This window comes from Parasteatoda tepidariorum, chromosome 5 (genome assembly GCF_982258835.1).
Source record: "Parasteatoda tepidariorum strain Cologne lab strain chromosome 5, Ptep-v5.0, whole genome shotgun sequence".
Taxonomy (NCBI): domain Eukaryota; kingdom Metazoa; phylum Arthropoda; class Arachnida; order Araneae; family Theridiidae; genus Parasteatoda; species Parasteatoda tepidariorum.
The window spans coordinates 82678386-82686985 of NC_141759.1; positions in this window are offsets into that span (position 1 = coordinate 82678386).

Sequence of the window (8600 nt, forward strand, 5' to 3'; positions counted from 1 at the left end):
AACACGTGTCCAATCCTGCCACCCAGAGAGAATAAAACAAAGTTTGAAATTATATTCATGTAGAATTCTCATTCTACAATCTTAGTAATGTTGTACTGTTTGCAACACACGTGTAGACTGACATCCAGAAGGAATAAAACAAGGTTTGAAATCTATATATTCATGTAGAATTCTCATTCTACAATCTTAGTAATGTACTGTTTGCAAAACACGTGTCCAATCCTGCCACCCAGAGAGAATAAAACAAAGTTTGAAATCTATATATTCATGTAGAATTCTCATTCTATAATCTTAGTAATGTTCTGTTTGCAAAACACGTGTCCAATCCTACCACCCAGAAAGAATAAAACAAAGTCTGAAATTATATTCATGTAGAATTCTCATTCTACAATCTTAGTAATGTGCTGTTTGCAAAACACGTGTAGACTCCTGACATCCAGAAGGAATAAAACAAAGTTTGAAATCTCATTTAGAGTTCTCATTCATGTAGAATTCTCATTCTACAATCTTAGTAATGTACTGTTTGCAAAACACGTGTCCATTCCTGACATCCAGAAGGAATAAAACAAGGTTTGAAATCTATATATTCATGTAGAATTCTCATTCTACAATCTTAGTAATGTACTGTTTGCAAAACACGTGTAGACTCCTGACATCCAGAAGGAATAAAACAAAGTTTGAAATCTCATTTAAAGTTCTCATTCATGTAGAATTCTCATTCTACAATCTTAGTAATGTACTGTTGGCAAAACACGTGTCCTTTCCTGACATCCAGAAGGAATAAAGCAAAGTTTGAAATCTATATATTCATGTAGAATTCTAATTCTACAATCTTAATAATGTACTGTTTGCTAAACACGTGTCCAATCCTGCCTTCCAGAAAGAATAAAACAAAGTTTGACAAATAGCCAAACAAAGAAGTAAATAATCTGACATATCATGCTAAAAACTGCACCTACATCCGAGTTTTCTCGTAATGAAAATTAATAGCAATGTATATGAACCCAAGATACATTATTGGATAGCATTATTGCATTTGTAAGACAATGACACTATAAGTGCATGCCATGCCAACAATCGTGAGTATTAAACTATCATTTATAGCAAACATTCCGGCCACAGTTAGGTACAACTCATTGCTACGAATATTTTCGCACAGGATTAGAAAATTTCTCGTCCGTAGCACGTTTAATTCTGCTTCCGCAACTTTATTCCACAAATTCAGCGCGCTGATTTTAAGCGTCTTGTGCTCTTTGCTCACCGACGATGCTGCTAAAGTTAAGAACACCACAAAGAACAGAGTAGTAACCAAAACACAAATACCATAAATAGCCGAATAGCCAGAATCAATGTAGATTGTTACTTTGCTTGTAAGTCGACTGTATGCGTTGAAAAACCAGGCAATGGAAACTCCATAGATAAAAAATACATTAAAAGACATTATCGAATCCAATTCTTGAACTAGATCTGCAATCATTGTGTAGTATTTTATGTAGCTAACAAAACAAGAATTCCGCCCTGCTTCTGTTGCAAAGTTATTCATCAACTTTTTTCTGTAAGTAAATATCAGGCTTTTAACAGCAGAACAAAAACAGCAGTACAAGGCAAGCGCTGTTACTAGCGATATAGTCGAATTAATACATGTACCAGCATAGCATGCTATGAGAACGTATTGCAGCATTCGACTTTCTGGCTTTATGTTGAAGAATTCATTAATTGTCTCATACGTGGATCGTTTTAAATAAAACAGTAGAACTGCTGCTATGGTAAGTATCAACTGAATAATAATTAATACCTCTGCCAGTAGTTTTCCCAGCATTCCCTTTCGGGTTTGCCTGTACCCAATCACATCGGCTAATTTTTCAATTCTTTCAAGAATTTGACAAATACGTTTTCTGTTAAACGTGAAAATGCAAAAGACAAATGCGTCTAGCAAAACAATGGTGGCAATAGTAAACTGTTCAACTAGATTCAAAGCTCCTTTTATCAAAAATATAGCGGTATATGAGGAAAATCCGAATTTCAAAAGTATAAAAAGTGAAACAAAAAACATGGATTTGGTTTTAGATTTGAAATCGAAATATTTCGCGCTCAGAGGTGAACAGAAGACGTAAGTCATGCGTAAAATAAGTGTACTTATCAATTTTTTGGACTTTCTGGAGATCATTGTTTAGTTTAAATCTTACAACACCAGTTGAACACTTGTTTAATTTTTTGTAGAATCTGTTCACTACTTCAGACAGATCAAAGTAAGGTTGTTTGAAGTTCTACAGTTTTTTCAAAAAAAATTTTAAGAACTTCCGTAATAGTCATAAAAGCTATTAACTAAGTCTACCGACGATAAGTACATCAGGCTTCGTGAAGCATAAATCCATCAATCAGTATTTATTTATTTAATTCAGAGTTTCCTTTATCTGTCGGGGTCACAAAGTTCTTTAAGTTCACTTAAGAAATCATTATCTCTGGAGGCACTGAATTGGAAATTGATCGTTATCTGGTCCAGGTCAAAATTACGAAATGTGTATGAAGGGGTCCTTCTTGTAAAACGGGCTGCGACGTGTGTGTGTCTGAAATCGTATTCTTGACCATAGTTGACACCGCTGAATAACAAGAAAAGCACTCTTTTACCTTAAATTTGTTTGGTTTCCCAAAGCAGGCTTGCTGATATTCTTAAGTGGCGTACATAAGAAACAACAACAACAGAGTTTTCTTATATTTCATGAAAGTCAGCTATCATTTTTTTATTTATGCGCAATACTTGCCATAGGATAAAGAGTACATCATCTCTTAATATTTTAGACTTTTGTTTCCTCCTTTATATTCGAAATTGCCTCAGTAATTAATGCAAGTCTACCGACAGTACGATAACAGTAAACGGTGACAGTCTACCGACAGTGCTGTAACAGTAAACGTTAAAAGTCTACCGACAGTACGGTAATAGTAAACGGTAACAGTCTACCGACAGTAAGGTAACAGTAAACGTTAACAGTCTACCGACAGTACATTAATAGTAAACGGTAACAGTCTACCGAAAATACGGTAACAATAAACGTTAACAGTCTACCGACAGTACGGTAATAGTAAACGGTAACAGTCTACCGACAGTAAGGTAACAGTAAACAACCAGATTGCGGCATAAATCCATAAAATATTTAGCTGATTCAGATTTTTATCATATATTATAATTTATAACGCATATCATAGAATAAAAGAATATTTTCTTTTGACATTTTACAGTTTTTATAGTCTTCATTTTCAATAGTATTTTACAAGCAATTCATACAAAATTCTTGGTTATCAATTAATTAAGAGTTGTAATGTTTATTCATTTTCAATATTCTTGTTAATCTATCTATATTTTAATCGGAGCATTGTTGAAACACGAACAATAAAAGCACAACAACTTTTATAAACATTATAAATTCATTTTGTATATTGCAATGCAGATAACAATGTAAGTAATTATGCTCAATTAACTCAAAGCTAAGTAAATAGTGTGATAATTATTGTGCTATCAACAATCATTAATTGTAAACAGCAAGTCAATCCAAAGTTTCTGCGTCGTTTTGGTAACTGTTGTTGAATCACAATATTTTCAAATTCCTACTCAAAATTCATGATTATCATTTAATTAAGATTTGCAATTGCTATTCATTTTTCAATATTCTTTTTAATCTATTTATATGTCAATCAAAACATTGTTTTCAGTTTAATTTCAATAAATGTTCTTAGTGTGATTTAAGAACTCCAACTTGAAAATGATGCTCATGTTTGTGGTATTGCATAACCAAATAAACCAAAACGCAACAAAATTATCTCGTAATAAATTATGTTATGGTAGCGTTATCTATCTTGTTTCAGATAATATAATAAATAGAGCAATAAACGTATAGCGTGTCAGTTTTAAATTTTGCGCATTAATACTACGTGTTATTTTAAACAGCTCAATCTTCATAAATCAGAAAATCTGAAACAATAATTTTAATTTGAAAGGCATTAAATAATTAAAACATCAAAAGATTAAAAAAATTAGATTACTTATTAGAAAATATGTAATTCTCAGATGTGCGTGCGATAAATATGGAAGAGTTATAAATTTCGTAAACAATATTCTCTACTCTATTAATTCTCTTTTCTAATAAAACAGCTCTTTTATATCATTCACATTTATTCTTTTTTATCAATTAGGGAGAGGAGATGTATGAGAATATTTTTTTTAGTAAATATTCTTTTTAGTAAATATTTTTCAAAAAAGTATTTTTCTAATGAAATAGTTCTTTTATATAATTCACATTTATTCTTTTTATCAATTGGGGAGAGGAGATATATGAGAACATTTTTGTAATAAATATTTTTCTAATAAAACAGCTCTTTTATATCATTCATATTTATTCTTTTTATCAATTGGGGAGAGGAGATGTATGAGAATATTTTTTTTAGTAAATATTTTTCAAAAAAGTATTTTTCTAATGAAATAGCTCTTTTATATCATTCACATTTATTCTTTTTATCAATTGGGGACAGGAGAGGAGATATATGAGAATATTTTTGTAGTAAATATTTTTCTAATAAAACAGCTCTTTTATATCATTCATATTTATTCTTTTTATCAATTGGGGAGAGGAGATGTATGAGAATATTTTTTTTAGTAAATATTTTTCTAATAAAACAGCTCTTTTATATCATTCAAATTTATTCTTTTTATCAATTGTGGAGGAGATATATGAGAATATTGTTTTTACTTTTTCTGAAAATCTTACTAATTATTATTTTGTTCTAAACTAGCATTTTTTTAAAATTTAACGCTTATCTTCATTTTTATTATTAAATGAACGGATTTATTAACTTTTATTCAAGAAAGCCCACACAGGTCCTAGGACTAGTGTATATAGGTTTTAACACTAATTATTTTATTGACTGTTGCAAATAAGAATTAAAATGGAACAAATTCGATCTTATAATTAACCATCCGTAAATAATTTTGAACAACCTTAACGACCTTTAAACGACCCCGTAGATGAATTTTACCTCTTCTTAGTGATTTATTGGATCATGTCATATGATATGTGATGAGAAAAATAAAGAACAACGAAAAGATACTATGGTCATGAATTAGACATAAGTTGTCGAGATCGCAGCGCTTTAACATTGTTGTTGTGGTTGACGTATGCCTGTTTAGGCAAAAAGGTGCGATTGTTCTTGATGTCCAGTGGCGCCATCTATGGCCAAGAATTCGACTTCTGCCACACCATACGTCTCACTCGTTTATAGGGCGGATCCATTCATACATCCATTTATTCATCCACAGATCGTAATTTTGACCTGAAACTGAGAACGATCAATCTCCAATCCAGTACTCCCAGAGGTATTGATTTGTTATGAGAACATGGAGGACTTTTGCGACTCAACAGATTTAACTTGCATCAGTCACTTTACTACACGGGGAGTCTTCGGCCGGCGGGATTTGAACCCACGAACTCTCGGACATGGGCCCAGTGCCCTACCGACCAAGCTATCCCGGCCCTTTAACATTAAGAGGAGTTTATATTAAATATAAGTCAACTGCAGAACTAGTCACTTGCAGCGTTTATTATAAGAGTGCCTAAACAATCTCAATTTAGTGATAAACTATTTAAATTTGACAAAGAGCACGAAATGGTAGAACAGTTTAACGGGAACCGACACCACGCACCCTCGATCCCTACGCAGACTGATCAATGTGGTCACCCACCCGCTTACTGACCGCAGCCAGTGATGCTTGACTTCGGTATTTTACTGGGAACCGTTTCGTTACGATCAGTCCACTGTTGGACAAATTTGTTAGATAAAACAGCATGAAGTGAGCTAGCAGTGTTCCCCAACAGTGGATCAAATATTACCGGATCACCCATTTCATTGAAACTGAATTTAAATTCCTAGGTTTATACCCCAAATTAAAAATATCTGTGTTCCATTACAATTTTATTTGTTTTAAAAAAAGGGGGCCCCGAAGGTAGTTTCATAAATTTTTTAATGTTTGTAATGTATCATTGTCTCCGATTACCCCCAGATGGAACCGTCTCTTTGCAAAGAAACAAGTTCAGGGTTCTCATTGATTTAACGTTCTAGTGAGTTAAACTGTTAAATCACTTTATATTTATTTTTTGGTGTAACTGTATTTTATTTTGAAGGCATGTTTAAATCCAATTAAATTAAAATTAATAAATCAAATTAATCTAAAATATAAACAATCAGCGCCCCCCCCCTCCGGGCCGCTGTAAAATTATCAAACGTTGACAGGTCCGCAGTGATAAAAAGGTTGGGGAACACTGTGGCTAGGGGTCTAATTTTAGTGTCCTCTCTTAGCATTTCGGGTTTAAAAATATTATAGTAGTATCTGAGAAATTTTTGAGCTTTTTTTAAAAAATTGTAAATTAAGAGTCATTAATGTTTCTAACATTTCTTAAACAAATGCCAGCCATTGACTATTATAGGTCATTAGGCTTCTAGCTCTCCCGTACTTCTTAACAATACAGTCTAAGTCTTTTAGTGCAGATCACGTGTCCAGATGCGCAGCAGTCATTGAGTTGCATAAAAGACAATCTGATAAAGTAGTTTCTAATATTAATGGTCTTTAATTTAAAACCTCTGTGTATGTCTTTATTTCTGATAAAGTAGGGGACACTGTTTATTTTTCAAAGTAATTTGTTTTGGAATACACTGAGTTTTTTGCTTCGTGCTTTATTAAATTGCACCAGGTAGGGAATGCATAGGGTTATTAATGACTTAATAGCGTAAAACAAAAGTACCACAAAATAATAAAACACGAATAGAAGTAATAGCGAAATCCCCAGAACGAATTTCTTCTTCTGATACTAATAAAAACCAGGCAATCGCAACGTCATAGATAATATGACATTTTATTTTATAACCGTCGTTGAACAGCCGACTCAATTTTTTTTTAATTTACAGCTACTAATGTTCAACTCCGTAGCATTGCAATTTTTAACCCAATCCAGAAATCAAGGGAACTCCTGGATTGAGTATTGGGAGAAATTTGCCTTTGTGGAAGACTTTTTTGATGGAAGTAACCCGCATTTGCGTTACATTGTGAGGAAGACCACGAGAACCTCCCACGGTTACCCTGACGGCAAGGGGACTCTAACCCATGATCCGTCTACCACTGAGGATATTTCACGTCAGCACTGTGGTCGGTGCTAGCCGGATGCAGGATTCGTATTGCCTGGGATTCGAACCCGGTTCGCCTCATTGGAAGACGAATACTCTATCCCCTGAACCATCGCGGCTCAAATGCATAATATAGCTTTGGTTTGTTGGTTGGTTCTAATGCCACTTGCCACACGGGCAAGTCTGCTTGGTGAAACCGAGCAAATTTAAGGCAGAGTGTGCGATTCTTGTTTTTCAGTGGCGCCATCTATGGCCTAGAATTCGACTTTTTCACACCATACGTCACACCTGCTTATAAGGTGGACCCATTCATACATCCATTCATTCATCCACAGATCGTAATTTTGACCTGAATCAGAGAACGATCGATCTCCAGTCCAGTACCCCCAGAGGTTTTGATTTGTTATGGGAACATGGAGGACTTTGCGACTCGACAGAATTTTAACTTGCATCAGTCACCAATTACACGGGGAATCTTCAGCCAGCGGGGTTCTAACCCTCGAACTCTCGGACATGAGCCCAGTGCCCTACCGACCAGGCTATCCCAGCCTATAATACGAGGGTTGCTATTTATATTTCTGGCCTTGGCAACAGTAAGTGTTGCTAGGCGACCGCAGACGATTTTAATCGAAAGTTTGATATTTTTAAACATAAATTCAGCAGACGATTTACCATTATAGCTTCATTTGTGTTGTTGACAGTAAATTGAAAAGTTATTCTCTTTCAAAAAATGGAATTGAATCGTGAACAATTTCATGCCATTATTTTTCATAACTTTCGACGTGGATTGTCAAGACAAGAGTGCTTCGATGAACTTAATTCTTTATTCTGCGATAAATCGCCATCCTACAGCACTGTAAAAAATTGGTATAACAAATTTAATCGTGGTCGATGTTCGATCCAGGACGAATCCCGTGCAGGTCGTCCAAAATCCGTTGTTGTGCCAGAAAAGATCGATGCTGTGCGTGAACTGATAAAGCAAGATCGTCATGTGACGTACCGTGAGATAGAGGCGTCTTTGGACATTAGTATGACTAGCATCAATAAAATATTGCATGAACATTTGAGCGTAAAAAAAAATTGTTCGCGTTGGATCCCGCATAATCTGACAAACGCTCAAAAAAAGGCTCGTGCCGATTAGTGCAAGGAAATGTTGGAAAAATACGTTCAAGGTACATCAAAGGCTGTGTATAACATCTACACAGGTGACGAATCATGGATCTATGCATATGAGCCGGAAACAAAACAGCAATCAACTGTATGGGTCTTCCAGGACGAGGCAAAACCAACAAAAGTTGTTCGAGGAAGAAGCACATCGAAACAAATGATTGCCTGTTTCTTCGGCATTAACGGTCATGTGGCAACAGTGGCGCTAGAGCAACGCAGGACGGTCAATTCTGAATGGTACACGACCATTTGTTTGCCAGAAGTCA